The 23,366-nt window shown below is 44.5% G+C and overlaps 1 protein-coding gene across 1 annotated transcript in view; it reads left to right on the top strand.

Annotated features, from left to right (window-relative positions):
- The window catches only part of RNF38 (ring finger protein 38), a 1,177,976-nt gene that overhangs the window by 146,184 nt on the left and 1,008,426 nt on the right, over window positions 1-23,366 (top strand). The window lies entirely within an intron of this gene.

Genomic DNA, 23,366 nt, shown 5'->3' on the forward strand with positions numbered 1-23,366 from the left:
GCACTCAGACCAAACCGATGGCAATTGGGCCCTGCGCCCTTGAGCCCTTTACCTTCAACAAAGAGTGATGTTTGTTGTCGGAGGATTTGGCTTCCACTATTGCAAAATCTGGCCTCTAGCCATTGCAGCCCCTCAACATCCAGATATCTTTTCACTGGAGTTTTTGACTCCAGGCCACTCAGCATCTCAAACTGGAGCTGCCCCCAGCAAAAAGAGTCCACCAATCTGACCAAACAACATCTATGCCACACAGTTGCACATATTCTGTCTTTGACAAAGCTTTTAAAAAAAAAAAGATTCTAGGCGAATGATGAGTTAAGGCTCCCATACTCATCGGCATTCAAACTAGAGCTGAAAGAGGAAGGGCAGAGTCAGTCAGTACCAATTAGCAAGACTATTGGCACAATTCTCAGTGCTTCAGAGGTTCATTGTGGCTGGCTTGTCCAAAGAGCAGCTTGAATTCTTCATACATGAGGAATGTGCTGATGCTACACAAATAATTTCTACTATATATCACCAGGGTTAAGATTTCAATCAATGGATATTTCCTGCAAAACAGCGAACATGAAGGTTTTCTCTAACCACCAGAAACCCATACAATGTTAAAGTATATTCTTCTTTTAGCAAGACCGGCGAGCAAATATTTGGTGCAATTCCACTTTTAGGTAACAACATATATACAAAAGACAAAATATGATTCAACTAAGAATTTCACAATTAATTATAAAACAAACATTAATGCTAAATCATATATTACAAGATTTCATAAATTAATACAATGTAAATTATACCGCAGAATATGAAACATCAGTCATCACACAGGTTTTTGCTGTTGATTTAAAAGAAACTGTCGATTGGCTTTAGATGGGCAGAGTCCGAATTGGTTTAGTTCTCTCCATTTCGAAATCTCTGGAACGAAATGTGTCAAGCTTCATTTGCCCCAGTCTTTAACAAGGTCCATTACGTGGATGGAGATTCTTATAGTGGTTGCACAATCTGTTTTCCTGCAGACTACTTTTCAATTAAGTTGGCGCAAGTGAATGGGCAAACATCTCCTCCAAAGACACTCAACGGGATGCAGCAAGACTCCTCTATTTTACGAAGGCAGTGTGGCTAAGTCTTCGGCCTATTTTGATTATTTCACCTTTTTGCCTAAATTCCCCCAAAAAGGAGGGTAACTCTTAAAGTAAATGCACTCGGTCAGTGGCGTCCATGTGACATTATGTTTTCCAGTCAAATGTGAAACTCTTGTTGGATTCTATTTTGTCTTTTGTATATGTTTTCATGCGCAAGTGGGATTGCATCTCTTTTCTTTCTCTGAAATAGCAAAATCATACGTTTGCTTTTGCTAAAAGAAGTGTATACTCTTATCATCAATAAAGTTTATTCGGATACAAAAATCCATAAACCAGTTTTGCAAACAGTACACGCATTTTAAAATAATGATTACGCCAATTAAAAACAAACCATAAAAAACCTATTTTATGCATGTTATGGTTTAAACGACATTGGAATAATAGACTGTATACTCTTAATATTCTTTGGATTTCAGGTAGTTCGAGATAGCCATGACATAATGTTTTTTGTGTAAAATGTTTTGACTAGCCGATTATGTTGCAATTTTTCTATATACTTAATTTCACATAGTTATTGGAGCCCTGCCTGCCGGTTGGAAATATATGATGCTTCACAAATAAGCAGCCGCAGACGCTCTGAGGTAGTGTGGCGCATATCCCACATTCTGGACTCCCTCCACCATTCGACATGTGCAACTTTGAGGTAAAAATACTTAGCCCGCGCCCATGGAGGCACCCAGAGTAAGCAGAGGATTGCATCCCCCCTCTTGATCATGGAGGGTCTCGGAGGGATCTGAGGTGAAAATCACATACACAAAGTGCAAGATGGCGAGCGGTGAGGATATGAAATTAGGGAGAGGGAAGCAACTCAAAAATTAGTGTGGGGATTGGAGATCCAGACTGGCTCCTTTTTGACATTGCTTCATCAGTTGCATCTCAGGGGTAGTGAGTAGAATTTGCATCAAGGACAGAACCACGTGGACTCTGATCACAGCCCTCGAGGAATGGGTCTTCGTGAACTAAAAAGATAAACAAGTAAGCCTTAGTTGTCACACTGCTGTGCACAACGCAGTGTTACCTGTTGGTTTGACACCAGAGAGACATGTGCCCTTGAAATTAATTCATCCCTTTATAAAAATGTAGCTTAACATCCCAGAGATCCAACATCTATCTTGAACCGTCGTTTGATGCCTACTGCATGTAGATAGACTTTCCATTCTCGCAAATGCTGGCTGACTGCTCGACCCCCTGCAAAAGAATCTCAGAATTTCGGTGTGCAACAATAGCTTGATGGGTTTCCCTTCCATGGATCCTCAGGTCTTTCCAGGTTTGCATTCCCCCACCAGTCCCTCTACCAACCTCATCAATATCCCCCTCCAGGGTTAACGCTTGTTGTTTGGCCAAAACGTGGAAAGGAGGCATGAGCCTTCACGTGATTTTGTGCACGTTAGTAAAGGTGTAGCTATTCACGGCACCATTTCTTTCATACATATTTTATGAAACACTAGCAAAGTTGCGGTGGGTTTAAAAAAACTACTTTGAAAAAACAATCTGTCCACCTGAAATGCAAAAGTAGATGAAGCCCTTTGAGAGAAGTCACACAGAGCACAGCACCATCCGGTAGCCATCGCTGGAAGTGCACATATAGTTCTGAGCCATTTGAGACATGCATTGTAGGTATGCAAATTAGTTTGAATGCCAAGCCTTTGCTCTAGGAAAATATCTTTGTCTATCAGACAGTGTTATTTTAAACGCAGCATTTTGTAACCCAAGACAGACCCTTCTCTAAGGGTGCCATTGTCTGCGCCTTATTCAAGAGCTGGGATTCAGAGCCCTTCCTTTCCGTGTCCATTAAAAAGGAGTTTTCATTTGTGCTTCATGGTGGCAGGACTGGCTGCATTGTAGGAGGTTTTTGAAATCGTGAAATCGTTATTCTGTTTGGCGATTTAAAAGGAACATAGATTTTAAAGTCCTGTGGGTACTCAGATGGAATACTTACCAATTTGCCTTTAGACGGCCAGGTCATTTCAGTCCGACAGGGCCACACTCTTTACTGGTTTTAATGCAAGGTTGGCACATCTCCGGAAAACTGCTGGGAGTTCCTGAAGATGGTGCTGGCGCTTATCTGCAGGATTCAGTCACCGTGGGCATTTGTGGTCTACTCCGTTTCAAACACTACTCTCTGCTGCAGTGTGAGTCGCAAATATGGTTGCCTCAAAATAATCGACCTCCTCGAACCTACATAGTTGAAGCCAAAAGATGGTATGTTTATGTCCTGCTGAATCTCCTATTTTTTTTTTAACTAAATCTGGTGTTGTACGCCATTAAATCGGATTAGTAACAGAGCGAGTGTGACTTGTGTTAGACACACACATAGGACACAAAATGAATTGCTCCTTTAACTTCCTGGTAATCTTCATTACGTTCTTAATCTTACTCGCAAATGTGACCCGCCTTCCCAACATCAATTTGAACACAGCTTTAAAAATTATTTTAGCTCCACCCCCCTGCCCTCACTACAAATGGAGGGCACATACTCATGATCCACCTGGTAATTACCGAAGCATTTAGAAGCGAACCAACCCCAGTTGCAGACATAAGTTGTGAGACGAGGAAGAGTAGGAAGTAGTAATGAAGAATACCTGGAAGTTATTGGAGTATTACCCCCCTACCTCTCTTACAGCCCTTTCCGATGAACTATACCAACAGTGTGATTGGGGTGTGAAAGTCCTCTTTCTTCAGTTCTGGGTCTTCGAAACCCCAATACATTTTGCTAGGGAGCAACCTCTGTGCTTCTTCAGTGTCTCACAATTGTACCCTCGTGTCCATTTTAGTTTTTCAGGAAGTAAAATCACTGCTCAGAACTACAAACTCCTTCCTGGGTTAAAGCAGCATTCATTGTGTTGGTTTCTAGATAGATGGAACTGATACTTATTCCAGGGTTAATGGACCTTGCTTATTCATTTCTCCTGAACAAGATAGATGAGCCACCCTTCCATTTCCCTCCCTCTGTCCAGTAGCAGAGGCAGCTTTTGGTGTGGGCGGGGGAGGGTGCACCACCCAGGCTCTGCCACTGCCTCCATCCTAGGAGGCCTCAGCCTGGGCTCCCTTCTGGTTCCTAGTATTCTATCTTCCATTTCTAGGTTCAGTAGTTATTTGAAGAAGCTTTGCTGTGCCCCCTAGAAAGGAAGGTTTGTCACCCCCAATCTATTTTCAACGCGCTCAAATTGGAGCAAAGGTTTTTTGCCATTACGGTGGCGTCTCATTCACAGCGCGGGTTCAATATAGCTCAATATTGTGTCATTAGTGTTCTGTTGCTCTGCCTTTCACTTTTGTCATGGATTGATTAATCTTGTTAAATTTAAAAGGAAACATGTACACTATATCCAGTCTGGAAGGTGTGCTAAAGAGCTCCTTCCACGTTCTTTGCGCTCTCTTTCTGGTGGGGGAACTATAATCTGCACGGTTACTTTTCATGACCTTTATTACAATGGCCCGCCTATTTGCCTTTTATAGCAAAGGCAATCACAGACCTCACCAACGGATACAGTTAGGATTATTTTTGTTCTCCTTTGCGCCAAGCCTCTGCATGGCACCAGTGTTTGCACCAGACCATGACATAGAACATGTAGCTCAGTTCATGCTTTCATGCTCTCTTCTCTACTGGGTATCTGCTGACGGCGGTGTTTACTAGTGAACACGAACAATGCCCAGGAGATAAACCAATGAGAAGCATCAGTGCACACCAAGGGACCACCTATTTTCAAAGAAAACTCCAACATAACATTTTTGACGAAATTGTATGCATGTCTGTGGTAAGTTCAAAATGTACACAAATACGTTAACAGCACGCAAAGTGCAGCAAAGTGGGCAGTGGTAAATGGTGGAATTGCAGAATGCATTTTGGGTAGTGATCTCATCTTTGGTAGTTTTACCAAATGTACTCCAATCGCAAATATTTACTACGAAGTCGCACACTAGAGAAAGATATACATAGCTACACGTTACATTGAAGGGTAAGTAATACCCTCACAAGGCACAGTTATCAGTTGACTGCAGGGTATGAATTCCAGAAACTTCCAAACCTCGCAAGGGATTGTAGTGTGTATATACTGTCTCTGCCTACTCCGTGGTTTCTCTATGGCTTTTGGAAGACTAAACATAAAAAATAAACTACTAAATGGTTTCTGCAGATGATCGAGGTGATGGTTACTGTTGACACTACAAAAGTTTTTTTTTTATTGCATACTTGCTATTCAATAGAAATACAATGAAGGTGGAAATTCCGGAATTGTAACCCATATCGCAACAAAAACAGCTGCATTTTCATGAGACAATCAATATATTTGAAAACACACTAATGCACACCAAATGTCAAAAAACTTTTGCATGTGAAAAATTGTTCATATATTCATTGGTTTGTGAAGAAGTGTGAACTTTAAAATGATAGGACATATGTTATAAGCAATACACACACACATTTTGTGGTGTGTATCTCATCACACACAACACTCCATCTCCAAAATACATTTTCGTAAAAATACAAGAAGAAACAAATAATGTGTAATGCTTGGTATACAAGTCTATTATTTATCATCTCTGTATTGGAGGTCTTGCCCGGCCTGGGCATACACTTCCCAGCTCTTAATGAGCTTGATGTAGAGCCCAGTCACTTGATTGGTCTTCAATGCCCAGCGGGTATCTACATTTATAAGGGGACCTCGTTTACATTTGGCCATGTCCTATAAAGGTACACCTGGCTATTGAGGGGACATTTCAGCCGACGCCTCGGTCCCGCACAAGTTACTTTCTTCCAGCAGCAGCCCCTTCAACTTGTGTTGCATTGACTCCCTCCAGAGGTTGTCATTAACTTCGGCAGCTACCGCCCAATAACGGACCTATCTGCATCCTCTCTACTTCTGGATCCAGCCCCTCCCTCAGGCCTCGTACTGACGGTGAGTAGCTGACTCCAGACATTTCATTGGGGACTTTGGGTCTCTTACATATAACCATAATGCATTGCAAGTCGTAATAGCATAATACCCTGCTAGCTCCAGTACACTATTTTTCCCTGAAGTTGTTTTTTACTGTTTACTAATGTTATGTGTCTGCTAACTTTGCAACCATGTTTCATTCTTCTAAAGGAATTACTTAAATAAGCATCCATTAATAACTAGTGTATACAGACAGAAAGCATTAGTAATACTAGTGAAAAGACTTAATTTCACCGTTGTGTACAACATTTTTTTTCCTGTTTAATATGAATGCTCTCCGTCTGCCAAAACTATCTTGCAGACATTTTTGAATCTGCTAAACTAATAACTAGATAAGCACTGTGATCCACGTATTTGCTGCAAATGTAAAATGAAAGACTGCAAATATTCCGTTGTGTAGCAGGGATTTATACAGTGCACTGCTGACATTTTTTTTTTATTGTGATTTTGGTTTATTTTTAAACCTTTCACTAAATACCAAGACTTTTCTTGTGCAACAAGGATTTAATTTATTAGATATGTTTTTTGTATGCATACTGAGTATATATCATCATAAAAAATTAAAAAATATTGTCAATGATAAAATTGACAATATCAGTGCTCCAAAAATGTAAGAATTACGAAGCATTGCAGAAGAAAAAACGCATATACCATGCACAAACTAGCTAAACTACTTTGTCCTAAAAAAACGAAGTGTTGTTACAATGCAAATATGCATGTTTTAAAAGCTCTAACACAACTATTTGCACAGTAGTAAACATTATACAATTTCTCTCCTTAACCTATTGCAAACAGTCCTCAAATTCACATTTGTAGCCTTAAATCTACATTTTGTATACAACCTTATTCGTTTTGAGCCCAGAAATGTTTAAAATATAAGGATGCAAGTTATTCAATTTGGGAGGAAATTTCACAAGTTCTGTCCATAGGCTATTTAAGCAATAAGCCCCGAGCCGCAGGGCCATTACCGAGTCGGGTAATGCCCCGGGCTCCATAATTACAGGCCCGAGCAAAGCGAGACCGGGGTACTAATAGCATTCTTTTTCTGTTCCGAAACGCTGCAGCGTTTTTGGAACAGAAAAAGAAAAAAAAGTCCCAAAAAATGCCCGCCTGGGAAGGGAAAACGGAGTCTGTTTTCCCTTTCCATTGCGGCCATCGGGAGTGGACACGCTGGGGACTGAAGTGTTTCCAGCACGTTTGCTCTCGAAAAGGAAGGGAAGTGGGGTTGGGAGGGCAGGGAAGGGATTGTTTTGGGGGGAAGGGGTGTGGAAAACACTACCTGAATCCCCGGCGGGGGAGGATGGCAGCCTCCAGCCCTGTAGAGGCTCGGAGCGGGGATTGACCTGTTCTGAGCCTCCTCATTGGCTATGGAGCTGCCACATCTCCCCACCCACCAGGGATGTGAAAGTAGCTAAGCTTTGAGGGATTCTGGGTGGGGGATGGACCGGGCGAGGGCCAATCAGATTGTAACATTCTGATTGACCCTCGCCGGGTTCTAATTAGAAAGATATTCCAGATACAGGTCTCGCGCTTTACCGCAAGGTTTCTTTTTTTAGCAACCAAAGTCATTCACGAGCTTGGTCTGCTGCTTATCCAAGATCAGATCTAATTCGTTCACATTGTTTTGAGAACACACAATATCCCCAAATCTGTTCTATCCTCTGTATATTTATACAAATCTGCAAACAAAGTAGTTAAAGGTTTTTTTTTTGTTTATGTATTACCCAATTTACCCCCACATGTAGCCTTGTTTCTCAGGATTTAAGATCTAACTCTACGTGAATTGCAGACATATATCTGATTGTATAAGTTAAAATATTTTCCAATAATTAATTCATCCTTTTTAGACTATTAGCGTGAGTTTCTTTACCTTCATCAGTGACTTCTTACCAGAGTGTGCTTCTATGGTACTAAGTGAAAAGACCTTTTCCAGAAGATCTTTTGCGAAAAAGATCGATTTTAAAAAACCTCTCTGTGACCACACAGAGCGGTCTTTCTAAATCGAACTGTCATGCCCATGCTGCACGCACACGATCGCGTGCAGGGGCTGACAGGTAAGGCGAGATAGAGTGGACGAGCCGCGGGAGTGTCAGGTGTGTGTGTGTGTGTGTGTGTGTGTGTGTGTGTGTGTGTGTGTGTGTGTGTGTGTGTGTGTGTGTCTGTGTACGTGTACGTGTAAGAAAAGGGGAACTGAAAATGTATCTGTGTGTGTATGCGGTGGAGGGAACGGAGGCTCGTTGGGGTGAAACCCCTCTAAGTTATTTTATTTTTTTATAATTATTTTTTTTAAACCCTGGGCCATGGCTTTTTTTTTTTTGCTTTCTGAGGGCCGCACAAAATCGATCGAAATAAATCGGTCTTTTTTAAGTAAAAAAGTGAAAAATTGAAATAGAACCGCTTCTATAGGGAAATCCTGATAGGTTAATTGATCAGTTGTTACCACATTCCTGCCATTTAAATACTGGATTCGCCTTGAGAAAATTCACCTCAGAATATAGTTTCTCGAGGTCAATAAGCTCCTCTGAAGACCAATGGGAGTTTTATCCACTACATGAATATCATCCGCATGTGCGAGCCAAGCTACCTTCAAATGGCCCAATTTCGGAGGATAATTATTCATTCGTGATAGCAATGTGAGCATATCCGATACAGACAAATTAAATGAACACAGAGCCGCAACGCAACATTTTGCATGGTCTTAGCAGATGGGCTGTGCTAGGTTAATGGGAGAGAGATGGAACAGGCAAAATAGCTTTTCTGCTGTAACAAAACTATTGGTTTTGCCAATTCTTTTGAAGTACAGGCTTCAGACCCAAGACAGTATGGCACTTGTCTTCCTAAAACACAGTCAAAAGTAGACAGCTGCTCTTCCAAGGTGTTTGGTCAGAGGGGGTGAACTGGGTACACGTCAGTATTTCACTGCTATCGATTCTGGGAAATCTGATTTAAACATAGAATACTCTTTCTGTTTAATTCAATCGTAGGATTGTTTTGAGCAAACATGTTGGTAGCTGGACAAGGGGTTATTAGTTGGGTGAGAGTGGGTTAAAATGAGGTGAATAAACTGAAAGGCTTAATTAGACCTGGCTTGGTGCTTGTTAGCCTTCAGCACTGAGTCTTTGGTGTTGGCCTTAAAAGAGCAGTGTCTGGCCTTTTTGTAATTCACAATGAAGACTGGCTAGAGCGAAAGCCTTGAAAATATTCTGCTTAATTTGTTTTGAATGTAGTCTTGTTTTTGCAGCGTCAAAGTTCTTTTCTAGTGAAACTGTGCTTGCGTGCGTGCGTGCTCGGTGGATGGTTCTTCCGCTGCCGTGTCTGTCTGCAGGACGTCTTTTTCTCCTTCCATGGCGCTTATGCCAAAAAATTCCAGAGAAATGTGCATGAACTATAATATTGGCCTAGACTGTGCCTTTCCTGAAGGCTGCAACGAGGAGGTAGGCCTGCTCCTTGGAATGCTCCCAAATTCTTTTGAAATTGTCCAGCCGTACAACAACAAAAAAATGAAAGCTCGGCAGCCGATTTTTTTTTTTTTCTTCAGCTGGGAAGCAGCAAATACATGGCCTGCACTGTGAAAACATTCCGCGCCTGAGAACGCTGCTGCAGCCCAGCTAGCCCAGTGATGCTTGTCCCAAGCTGTAATCTTGTCCAGGGCTGCTCTGGGCCGAGTAGAACACCATCTGTTGTTGCAAGCCAGCATTCACCCATAGTGTACTACCTCTAGAGAATGTCCCATTCACCAAAATGCCACGGGTAGCGCTAGTGACACATCCTTAGAACATTGCTCCCCAATGACATCACGGAAAATGTCAGACACATGACCTTTCGCACAGATGACCTCACAGGAAGGCACATTGCGGATGTAACACAATTTAGATGAGTTTAAGATTAATACACTGACATATCCTTTAGATGCTTTGTTATCCACACCTTATTAACGGGGATGCTTGATTAACCAGGCTCACCCATTACTGGTAATTGTATCTTTCCAGTTAGGAAAAACCGTGTGAAGTTTTGAAGCTGGATGACTGCGATTCCGGATGCCAAAGTGTCGGTAAAACAGAACCTAAGGCCATGACGCTATGGAATGTGCAGTCTAAAATGAGCCTGTAATCTCACCTAATCCCAGCAAATGATATATGAAATATAACACAGAGATGTTCCTAGCGTAAAGCTTGTTTATGCTGTGTTGCTGTAAACAATTTCATTGCATGTCAGCCATTGCATAATTGTGAGGCAATTGTAAAAAATAGTTATGGGTATCATTTCTAAAAATCAATAAAGGAGCTAATACTTCAATTATTCAATATTAAAGGATTACATTTCTTTGAGTTGTACGTGACATCATGAAATAAAGTGAAATACAAAACACACCTAAGAGCATTAATATAGCACACTCAAAAGAATAAAAATGTACAGACAACACTAAGCTACATGCAATGAGCAAAAAGTGCTTAATGTGCAGAAATGGAAACAGTTGACCTATGCAAAAAAACATGGGTGGAAGAATACATCCAACCTTCTACCAGAGTTGTACAAAATGTAGAGAAGCCCCTGAATGTTCACACAAGAAAAAATACAACCCACTAGGGAAAAAGGCCCAGAACACCTAAGTTTTTTTTATTCCACAAAAGTAGAAATGCACCAGCAAAGTACTCTGCTGTCGTGGAACATTCTGGTAAAATTTGTACGAACAACACAATATGAAGGTATACAGCGTCATCAGTGACATAAATTACATACTGTGCAAACCCGTGTGGCTGGTTGGTCGAGACCCTATAAATGGGCTACATGCTCGATAAGGGATGCCAGGCCATTGGTCCCAGCCCCTTCTGTCCATCTTCTTCCACGTGGGTTCATCCTTTGGCGTCATCGGGTGTGAAGCTACCACTGATTGGAAATTGTGAAGCGAAACAGTATGGGCTCCATTTCTCACCTGATGTGCACCTGGTATGGCAGACCTGGGGCTAAGATGATACTTCGAGACCATCGCTTCTGACAAACTACAGCTTGATTCCAGATACCTTGGCACCCAACCAAAGTTCCCCGCCCTAGTTTTAGCTATGTTGTTTTACCTCTCCCGGCACCTCACGCCACAAATCATGTGACCTATTGTGAAGATGATTGATCCCTGTTTCAGATCTTTTCTGATCAGTTGGGGAGTTTAACAGTTTTATGGTTGGTGGACTGGGACTGACTGGTATCGTGGAATGCTGGGGGTCTTGGGGCTGGGGCTGTCGGGTGCTATTACTTAGAGCTGGGAGAGGAAGGGTCGGAGGCTTGTGGTCTCCTTCTCGTGGGATCGCTTTTCACTGTGAGCTCTCAACCCCCTCCTGGGATACAAAATGGTGGCAACATGAGACAATGAAGGGCCTGAATCTCTGCAGCTCTGGACTTCCTCACTGGTGCCCAAGACGCAGTAGATTACCGCCTGCATACACTTTATTTCTGTGTGTGTGACTTGGGCCTGCGGCCCTGGCTTCAGCGCAAGACTAGGCCTCAAATCCAATATGGCTGCTACTATCTAAGATGGCGTTTGATTCCCCATGTATACCAGTGCAGAAACGTACACCCCCTTCCCACTCTATGGCTTCTAGCGACATCCCCCTCCCCTGGTCCCTACTGTACGTTCACAGGCCTTCGTTTCATCCGAAAGCACTGGGGAGCCTGGGAAGATAGTTTCTCCTTCCCAACATCCCCCCTTTGATTAGTACATTAACAAACTCCCATGTAAGCCCCGGTCCTTTTCACTCCTTTTCCTTTCCAATCTTTCCGCTTCTAAATATGGAGGTGACCCCTCCTTGGGCACCCATGCTTTACATATGACCGGAAACGTTCTCCCGCCTGCGCATATTGCTCAGGGTTATGTGTCATATGTATCCATCCTCTATCCCCTGCTAAATCTACCCAGTGTTCTGTGTAGTTCTCTAGGTCATGGAGGGGGGAACTGTGGTGGTGTGTGGGGGGTGAAGACTTTGCTCTATAGCAACCATGCATGACTTATCTGGATCATAAATCTGTACTGCGCTGTGTTTTGTACCACGAGGTGCCCCTTGGGCCCCCAATTGAAAGCATCATCGTTGTGCTGCTAGACACTGCTTTGGCAGAACACCGAAGTCCCAGCTCGCAGGTGCAGAATATTACCAACACAAACATGACCATGGGAACCAACATCTTCACGATAGTCCCCATCCAGGATGGTGCCCAAGAAAAAAGTTAATTAAACCAATCGGTCTTATATGCCTGCTTCTGTTTGCATATGAGTGCTGAGAACGTGCAGGGCCACTATTATATTGGTACCCTTTCCCTTCCCCTCTTCCCTTGTACTTGCGCGATCTGAATGACACCTGGCCTAGTAAGATCGTTGTTCGTCTTCCCTTTGTCCCCCCTCCCTGCCTCGTCGCGCCTTGAAACACTTGTGTATAGGCGCGTTATAAATGCCTTATCATATCATACCAAGCCAGACTGTTACTAACACAAGTACATACACCAACCTCTCTGTACATATGAGTGTAACTGCCTGAGTCTCAATGTAATGTTTTATTCTATGATTTCCTAATGGACCTGATGTTGCTGTGTATGACAGTGATGTGATTTAATGTACAATGATATTTGTTTTTGTTTTCAGTCGTTTTGAAAAAGGAGGATGTCGTGTGCGGTGTCACGTGCCTGGGCACCATGTGGTTGATGTAATGGAAGGGACGAGCGGTTTCCCCCTCGCCAATCATTCCACCAGACTCCTGCCTGCTGTGCATTCTTGCCGCACTGTGCCAGAGCGGCCTTCAGGGCAGAGGGCCTGCCCTGCAGAGCCCTTCGAAAAAGGTAGAGCCCCGCTGGCAACTCTGCCCACTGTGTCTGTTCCATTTTGCAGAGCCCCTCCGTGGCAACTCTGTGTATGGCTTGGGTACCCCAGGCCATGGTCCAGTCGTGTGACCACGACTTCTACGTAAGTCCGTGTGACCACGGCTAACCCTGTTGCTGGAAGTGTCGGCTGGGTGACCCCAGCAAACCCTTGTGCTGGCCCTAGTGCGTGTGAGCCAGCCTGCAGCTGTCCAGTAAAGTGAGTGTGCTGGGTGCCCCCAGCGATGGTTTGCGTGATCGCAGGCCCAGGCATAACCATTACCGGGCACTGGTACTCCGTAGATTTTGGGAGAATCGGTTGATAAATGCTCTCAAGACTTACGAAATAACGCAGACACCCTCTGAACAATGCGTGTATTTGTTTATCTTTCGGTTTTTGTTTTGCACGAATCCGAGCTGCGTGGGTGTCTTGAGTGCTGCGCATCACGAATAGAACGCAATGCACGAGACCACTGGGGAATACAGAAGCAATGAGCTAATCTCGTCGAATGGCGGCCTGCATCCCCGACTGCCGTGCCAGGGGGGAGTCGTAGGGGTGCCACGTGGGAGCGTTTTAAGAGACGGGCCTCAGATCATTACGTTAGCAGTAGAGGAGGCCACCACCCGCACTGTCCCGTTTTAATATATGCACACAATAAATTGCACACTGAAAAAATGGTGCACTGGGTCAAAGAAGATGCTTCCTCAGCTTGGATTTTAAAGAGCTGTAATCGGCTCATCTGCGAGAGGGTCGAATGATTGAGGCACTTATCAAGTCTCCCTTTGGAATTGAGGGGAGTTCGCACCCCTCTGTCTGGCACTTTATGGGTCATACACCAGCCTCCCAGCATGCCTATCAGGTCTTCTAGGCCTCGTCTTAGCATGCCCTCTTAGCACATCCAGTCTTGTCGTCAATACAGCACCATACCCTTTGTTTAGGTGTGTTTGCCTGATGTTACCAGTAAGCAGTGCCGATGCCGGGTCTGCCAGCGCCATGTGTGAGATTTTCAATGCGCCCCTTTGCCCCGGCACCCACCCTACCCAACGTTCTGACAGCACCTGTCGGGGCCTCAATGTACCCTGCCTCAGAGTCCTCTCCCACTCAAAGATGTGTTTGGGTAGCACCAAAACAAAGGGGACGGCAATTAATTTTTTTAAACCTATCTCTGTCATCAGTAGCACATTTTTACGAATGTATAGGTTTTTGTCTGAAGAATTCTGTAACTAAGAAAACTGTCTGTAACAAGTGCCACGGTGCCCTCGGGCTGCTGCGCGCTCTACAAATTCAAATAAATAAATAACTGTGATGGGACATTTACAAATGAAAGCCCCATACAGCCCAGTAAACAACAGAGCTGAGGCCCCGGCTATCCTTGTAAAGTGTCTGCCCCACCCAAAGGGATTGTGGCCCAATGATATTTCCCTGCTTGTGTTGTGACATCATTGTGTGTGCCACATTCTCTGGGTGGGTGGCTGCCTGCATGTATGGTAGGTGTGGTGCCAACTTCATCTCTCTTCCCCCACAAATGCCCCCTTGACTAGATTCTAACATCATTCTGGTAAAACAAGAGGGCTCGGACTAAGAATTCCTCTGAACTATGAGGCCAGAGCACACAGCTCTGTAAATATTGCTGCACTCACACAGTGGCTCTAATGTATGTGCCTCTGGGGAGGGGTGAGGGGCGTATGTGCCTCTGGGGGGTGGCAGGGTGGTGATTCCTTGGTCTCCTCTTGGTTGCCCGACTCACCAATGCTAGCCTTGGGGCAAGAGGCCTTCAGCCGGTTGAGAAGTGAGTAAGTGAGTGAGTGGGGTTTGTTGTGTCCTAATGGTGGTGGGGGGTATTTTTTTCTTAAACAGAAGGATGTCTGCTGTTGCCTGGAGGGATTTTCTGAGGGCAGCTCTTTATGTATCAACTGATCCCTTCCTCTGCAGTCTCCACCTCAAACCTCAGCTGCCATGCTGGCACTTTCTCACCCATAGTGGTGGAGCTGGGAGGATTGGAGGGGGCAATGGTCTCCAAATTGGCCCATTCACCACCTCGATATATCCTCCCTTCCTCCCGATTCGATCCACATGCTTATGATATGTGAGTGTAAGTGTTCTACATTTGTAGTGTCTCGGGCCTGGAAACCTGTCCTCCTCCTTATCATGTGACTTGAACGTTACATTAGATGCCTGTTCTTGATGTTTAATCAAGAGCAGGAAGTCTTTGGTGGTAGTGAGAGCATACCAACAGCAAGGCTGAGTGGGAAACGCTAGCATTAGGCTTCGGGTGAGCGGGAGCATGCTGCCTGGCAGGCCAATCGGGATGGTAGGAGCCAAACCAGGATTGCGTCCAGGAATTGCCATAGAAGCCCAATAAAGGGGAAAGGTGAGTGTGAAAAACATGTGTGTGCTTGCCTGTTGTGAATGCAATGTTTGTGTTGTGTCGATATGGGTGTGAGATGGTGTGTGAGGGTGCTATTGGCAGTATGAATGTGGCATACTGGTACAGACTAGGCACACTGCACAAGCAGCATCACACATCATGGGGCAATGTTGACACAAACTGGGCACTGGCTGCATGATTGCCCATGCAGTGGCAAGTGTGGGCATGACCAATATGAACGTTTGTTCTGGAAGTGGCAATGCTGGCATCTATTGGACATAGCCCAATATGCATGACAATTTTCACATATCAGTGGCAGTAACATAACATACATCCGTGTTGGCCTCTGCTGTGGTCAATGGCTGGTGAGAAGCAATGTTGGCATACATTGTGAGCAGGGGAGTTGCTAGGTCTGGAAAAGACCGGGGGCTATGTTGATGTCGGAACTGTCAGGACTGGGGGCTAGCTAGCCTTTTGGTTGCAGCTCCTGAGATTCTATCCCGGGCTACAACCAAAAGACCAGGGGCTATAGCCCCCATAGCCCCCACTAGCAAAGCCCCTGATTGTGAGTATGACTTCATGAAAGTGTAATATAATGTCAGTGGTCATGTATAGCCCTTTTCTGGCACGTTTGCCTGCCCTGCTGCAAAGGTTTTACTGTGGCAATATTGCACTATAGGGGAAGAGTGCCATAATAAAATTGTGTTTAACAGTTGCAATGATGGTTTATATTGTGGGCTGAAGCATCATACAAATGTATTGCAAAATGCAATTTTGGCTGTTGGTGACCTGGCATTCATTGGATTTTTTTCGTATATTGCCCGACAGAAATGCTAATGAATTGTATGAACTTTTGAAGCCCATTAACTCAAACATGATGGCTTAAAATGCATAATTTCATCTCACTACATCTCTCCCCCAGATCCTGACCTCCACTAAGGTGTTCCAGCGCCCACTCTTCGCTCAGCCGCTCGCACTAGTTTGTGGGAAACATTAACACAGCTCCACCGAAAAATGAAATACAAAAATCACTAGTCAACAGTGAGTGACCGTGAATCATTTAGAATGAAGGTGTCCTCTCAAAACTATCCGCCACTGCTGCCCCAAAGGCTGCGCCCGCCACTGCTTGCCCAGAAGCTGAGGCCCTTGGGCAGGGACGCTCAGGAAAATGGCCTATAAGTACAGAAACTAAAAGATGTATTGTCGCCTGTGCTCGCAGTCGCGCACTCTATGGCGTCACCGATGTCCAAGGACTGAATGAACGGTGAATACGCCAACGATGTTAATGCCCTCTGTAAAGCGTGGCATTTGCCGTTTCGTGTATTTCAGAATCGGCTGCCTTCAAGAAAAAGCTTGCAAGGCCGATCCTCGTTTTCTGCTGTTCTCCGAGAACGGTTTGCTTGATAGAAAATGTCAGGATTTAAGAAAAAGCCGATAAGTAAAGATTATCTAACCGAGTGTGTGGGAGGAGGGTTCTTGATTTGCACTGCATGTTACCAAGGCTAATTCAAAACTGTTAGCATGAGTTAGACAAAAATAACATCAAAGACGTTCAGTTCGACGCAAAAATGGGAAAATGTGTGTTCCAGAAAATGGCTGAAAGCAGTTGAGTAGGAAAATTATATGAAAAGCCCACGATTGCGAGAAAATGTTGCTTCGAGGTACTTGATCAAAGTAGTCACTGGGTCTGAACAAAACATCTCATGGAAAATATCAGGCATATCAGAGCGTAGTGCGACTTCTTAAAAGGGAACTTCCATTAATTCCCTCCTCTTCTTCTCTCCCTTTACCTTGCCTGACCTTCAGGGCCTACTTTTAATTTTGGCCTAGAAGCAGAAACCCTTGTATTGGAGTACAGAAGGGGAAGCTAGAATGCGAGGAGGGACAATACAGCCTGTGGGCTTTATTTGGTTGTTTACATTAGTCTTTTGTACCTGAGACCAGCCACTAAATGCGGGAATGGGTTGTAAACCTGTGTTTCTCGTCATTTGCTGGTACTTGCCAAGATCAAAGTCCCTGGTTTGCAGGTAGTTTGCGGGATGAGATTGGTGTCTGTTAGCCCGTGGTCAAGGACGCAGTAATGTTACGTGGTAGGTATCTCAGTGGATCTGTGAGATTCCCAGGAATACCCATGGCGTGGGTATAATCTGTAAGGAAGTAAATGAAAAAGTGTTTAGGAAGGAAGCAGGGAGGGGATTATTGCAGTATGCTGCTGAGGACCATAGTTTACCAGACTGTGGTGGACCAGAGCATGTCTGGTAAGAGGAATCTGGGAGTCTGGGAGTCTCTAGAAGTCCAATAACATGGGGTGTACCTGGAAGTGTACACCTGTCCTCAATGGGGTTCGCGTCCTCATCTGAGTCTTCCTCAGAAGAGAGTTACATTTCTTCCTCAGACTGCGCAGAGGAGGTCTTCTTCTTGGTCGCCTTTCATTCCTTGTAGAGAAATGGCCGACTCCGGGAGGTAGCCACTATGCCCGCTGCGATTACAGTGGAGGCAAGAGACGCACCCTCCGGAAGCAGCCAGTAAAAAAGGGGAAAAAGCCGATGGCTAAAAAAAAACTTTGGTGCTGAGGTGTAAGTACATAGGATCCAAGGATGTCAAGGAGGATCACCGGCAAGTAGAGCCGTATAGTCTTCAGTCGCAGGCAGAAAGTTCATATGAGTAATAATTCGATCCAAGGATGATAAAGAGGATCACAGGCGAGTAGAGCAGTATAATCCTTGCGATTTACAGGCAGAACATTCAGATGAGTATGTAAAAAGAACGGGGCGGGGTAAAAGGAGGAGGATCCCAAGTAATCCATAGCGGGACAGAGAACAAGCAAGAAAGGAATGCTACTAGGCCGGAATGAGCCGAGAGGGTGCAGGTGGCACAAAAAGGCAAGTAGGCGGGCTGAAGGGAAGGCAGGAGAGGGAGGCGAAAGAAGAAAACTAGCGTCTCACCAAAAGTATGCGAGCCGAACGCAGTGGTTGCAACACAGAGCGAAGTGGGCGAGGCAAACATATGTAGGAACAGAGGTGTTAAGATCTGGAGGACTAGAACGCTGAAGCGCGTTCAGGAAATGGCGTGGCAGCACGTTAATGGAGGAGCTTCCATCTCCTCCTTAGCCTACAGGGGCACTGCACAATGACAACACTGGAGTAAATATCTGTATTACACGAGACAGAAAGTAAACCTAGCTATGAAGACCTGATCTTCCTAAATGTCCCTATCTCAGAAATACCTGAATTCTTGAAGCGTGGATCCATGCAAACCTAACCATGGTTGCGGCATGTTACATAGGGTGCGAACTGGAAGTAGTATCTGGCTACTTCTGGTGAGGTGTCTTGAGGTTTCTGCCTGACTTCTAGCCGCTCAGATGCCATTTTGCGTACATGCACCAGCCACTGAACGCAATGGAATTTCCCTCGCTTCAGGATGATTGGTGTCTTCTGTGGTGTAAGGTAAGTGGGAAAGGCAACTGGAAGATCACTGGACACCTACAGCAGACCCAAGATTGGATGGCCCACGGCAGCCTCCATCTCAACTGGGGCCAATCCAAAAATCTGATTCGTGGTATTCTCTTTGCAAAGAACCTAAAATTTGGCTAACTTGCCTTTGACAAAACCTAGGCACCGACTTGACTGGTGACAAATGTTATACATACATGTTTATGGACTTGCTTGATGGTTTTCCAACACACAAGATACTCAAAATCACAAAAGAACCTGTAGGTAAGCCAGGCATTCATTCACCAAGTTTGACTTTACCTAGGTCTTCGAAATTTTTGGTTCACTGACATTTTTAGTTTGGGCTCCTGGTGGGATTGCCAATGCTTGTTTGTCTTAGGGAGAGAGTTTGTAGACTCTGCTTCAATGTGCCTCAGATTTCTCTGGGAAAATTTCAGGGCTGGTCTCTCATTCCCAACAGCAATGTTCAAATGTTTATGCTTACCTCTTGCTGCCAAATCGTTTGCAAGCTAGACAGAACCAGAGGCAGAAAGGTCCACTGGCATCGCTGGGCCTTTGTGGGGGCTGCCCTGACCTAGCTTTCTATATGTTTGGAATTAAGGGATACAAATACATATCCTCTCTCTAGCACGTAGAATCCCATGGCCAGTGTAGCTGGTTGATTTCATGCATGCAATGGGCGCACGTAGCAGTCATCTGCTTTTGGAAAGCATTGCCCCTTCCGGTGCAAGACTAACAAATGTATACTACTAGCAGACGAAATATGCAAAATAAACTATGAATAATCCCACAGTTCTCTTTGAGCGTCCTTCTAATGCAGCAGTCAGTAACAATATCCAATCCGGTGATAAACAATGCACTGCACCCTCCCACAAAACATTTTCCAACTCAAGGCCGTGGGGTCCGGATCCATGTCAGGTTTTCAGGATACCCCTAATTAATATTCATGAGGTGAATTTGCATACAATGATGCTAAATGTATGCATTTTTCCTCATGAATATTAATGAGGGATATTGTGAAAACCCATAGCGACCCTGGACCTCAAGACCTTAAGTTGTATAACCCTGAATGAATTTTCCATGAGAATACATATTTTTCAACAGTCAAGGTTCATTTAGCCTAGGAAAATGTCATACTCGGCCATCCCATGGTGTTTCCTACCGAAATCTCCACAATCCCCGATATGTGTTTTTTCGGTGCATGTAATTGAACGAACATAAAGCTGGTTGAGTTGTACGGCGTAAACGGAATCTAGTGCAGTGATTGAAATGTAAGTTGTCCACATATGAAAAGATTTGGAACATGTTCAATGATTTTATTTGATCCGTTTTTTTATATTCCTTGTTGTTCCTCTGTACTTTGGTATTATTTTTGTATATACTTGTAAATAAATAATAAAAAAAAAAAAAGGAATCTAGTGCAGTGGGGGCGGCGTGTTCTGTTGGAAGCCGTTGCTGCGTATGGCTTAAGCATAGCTTGACCCCAAATGCCCATGAGTCCGCTCGGCACCCACACACCCCACACATGCCATTTCCGTGGGGTATGTATGGCCTTGAAGAAGCTTCGAGATCATTGCTCCCCTCTTCTCCCTCCGGCCATGGAAGTGAAAGCCACGCTGTGGTCAATAGCTGGATTTGGCCCACGTAGGTATCCGCAAGACAGCTGCCCCCACGTTGCACGTTGTTTTTACAGTAGATAAGCTGCTGGTTCCCAGTCCTGGCAGGAAGTTTGCTCTCCAGCTGCTGCTGTCAGTTTCTGGCTGCAGACCAGCGCCCGCGCTCCCTCCCCTCTCTCGTGGGGCATTGTTTACATGCCGAACTGTGATGCTGTATACAGCGCTGCCTGTAATGTTCTGAGGAACTGTGAGTTTGTTTACGTGCAGGTGTTGTTCCCGTTTAGCACATCTGTTATGCGCACTCGTTCTTTGCCTGGGTGTCTCCTATATCGGCAGTTGGGGGCTTTATAGACTGTTTCTGCAGTTTGGTGCAATGAATTTATTTGGCACGGCTGACTAAACTGTGCGAGCTAACTGGCACGGAGCCTGAATACACGCATATCCATACCCATAGCCTTGTGCCCAACTCCCTGCCTCTCCAAAGAGGGAGGGCGGAGCCCGCTGTTTGGGAATGTGATGCGTTTAAAGATACTGCTGGGGAACCATTTTTGAGAGGATGCTGGTATACGCGTTTAGCAAAAAGAGTGATTGTAGCTTTATTTTCCCCATTCTGAATAAAAGATTTAAAAAACGCATGCACAGTAATGTGAAGTTCAAGAACTCTGTGTTTTACACGTACTTTCAAGGCTTAACCGCACGCAATGAACCAGAAAGCATGACGAGTTTTCCTGCTTGTAGTCATTATTTCACATAACATGCCACTTGTTATTCACCCCTCTTCCTTTTAGTCACTCGGGATTTGTATTTCCTTGGGGGATGCCATAGACAGTAGTCAGTCACAGGGACTTGCGCAGTGCTGTCTGCAGCCATATCCCGAATCGCTTCCTTTGTTAAGTATGCTGCTAAGAGATATGGCAAAAAGATGCTTGACAGACATGTCAGTGAGGCCCTTTGCTTCCCTGTTTCTCTTTTAGTGCTTGAAATGTAAAACAAGAAAATGAGGAGCAGAGGCTTGGACGTTAGTCTGAGTGCTGTGAACAGCCGATTCTATGCCATGGCAGCACTTTGTGCCCTGGGCTGCCGCCCACATTACCTGGTCCCAGAAATGGCGACGTTAAAAGCCTATGCAAAGTCCCTTTTGTAACAGAACATAGTTGTACAAGTCCTGTTTTTTCTATAGCTCCAAATGATGGTCGTTTGTCTGTTTTCAAGAATGCCCATTTTCCAAGAATAATGGAAGGCAGGGGGGCGGTGAGATGTCGGACTGTTCCCAGATCACACAATGTTGCCATCTGGGGAAGCTAGGTTTGTCTCCTGTTTTAATGTAGGGCAGTTTACCTATTGAGCCAGCCTTCTCCCAAGAAAAAGGCAAGCACCATTCTATTTCACATCACTGGGGGCCCCACTGCGAGTTGTTCGTTTTTCTCTGATTCTCCCAGTCCATCATGTGCTGAATAAAGGACGCTTGACGGAGACTTCCTGGGTTCTTCCATGGAGGAGTGCCGCAGTGAGCTAATGAATTTCAGTGACCTTTTTCAATAAATATATATTTATATATGTATGGATAGCCGCAGCACTCTTATGTTCCTTTGCACCAATAAAGATAAGATTTCTATGATTGGTGAATTTTGACGGTGTCTTTCCTCGCAGCCTGCCTATTTCGGTGGATTGCTGCTCTCTGGAGTGCATTCAGTCTTTTTGTACTTGGGTACATTGTTGTTTTTCTATATATACATTTGTGTGTTTTAATGCATGATACAGCAAACTTTCTGAGAAAAAATGACTAAAAAGCCAGAGCGTTTGCAATTGTTTTGTAGGGTAACACCAGTCCAAAAATCTAATACATGCATGTAAACAGTGCACAGGAACATTAATGCTTTAATGAATGTAATGCTTGGCTATTAAAAATGCCATGCACAATGAAAATGTCCTAGTGGCTGCACATTATAGACCCAGTCTAGACACATGATTACATCTTACACTAAAGCATACCAGGCCACATTTAGACATACCTAGATGTGTTGCCAAAATGCCAGTCAAAGCAATAACCCTGATCATGGTTGTTGTGTCACAGACGCCTAGAAAAATTTACAATGCCAAAGTAAAATGGCTAGACTGGCTGCACCCAAATGCCAGTCATTGCACTTAGCAGGACTGCTTTATCAGAGATGCCCAATGAAAAAAAGTCAAGCCAAACTAAAATTACTAGACTGGCTGCACCAAAATGCCTCTCGATCCACCAATACAACATATAATGCGTGCTTAGCCTGGAGATGGATTACCATTACGATTTATTGCACAATGACTGCCGCCCCAACCCCCAACATCAGCACATAATTACCTCCACATCCCTATTCTTTGTCCCAGTGCTGACGTATGAGGCACCTTGCCTCAAAGGTAAGTACTAGGACGAGTGGGGCTAGGAGTAATGAAAATTACAGGTAACTAAGTCAGGCAATACCTCCATGTCCCTCTACCTCATCCCAGTACTTGTGTATGAGGCAAATTGCCTCATACACAAGTACTGAGACGAGGAATAATGGGGCTACGAGTAATGAAGATTACCAATAAGTAGTCATGGCATTAAACACAATCCGTGGCACAACACCATTGATCTGACTGGGCTCCAGTCCTCTCCCGTGAAATTTTGGGCTATGTTACCTCAACCTGACTGACGTACAAAGCAGTTGCCAGACAGGACAGGACATAGATGTTAAACGGCGCCTGTGTTTTGCCGTTAACAAAGAAATTACCAACAAAAGCACCTCACTGATGAGGCCCAACAAGGCTGAAACACGTGTATGGGGTTGCTTTTGGTACTCTTGTTCAGAGAGGAATTGCCATAGCATTTCGGTGCTGGACTGCCCATGTGGGCGGGACAAAGACTGATATGCAAATGGGTATTTCCCATCTGTAAAAGGTACAGTGAGCAAAAAGCGTGTGCTGCAAACTCTCATCTCAGAACAGGTTATCATGCCATGTTCTTTCTGGAGAGGAGCGCCCGCTACCTTTATTGAAATAG

Source organism: Ambystoma mexicanum, chromosome 6q (assembly GCF_040938575.1).
Source record: "Ambystoma mexicanum isolate Mex_15411 chromosome 6q, UKY_AmexF1_1, whole genome shotgun sequence".
NCBI lineage: Eukaryota > Metazoa > Chordata > Amphibia > Caudata > Ambystomatidae > Ambystoma > Ambystoma mexicanum.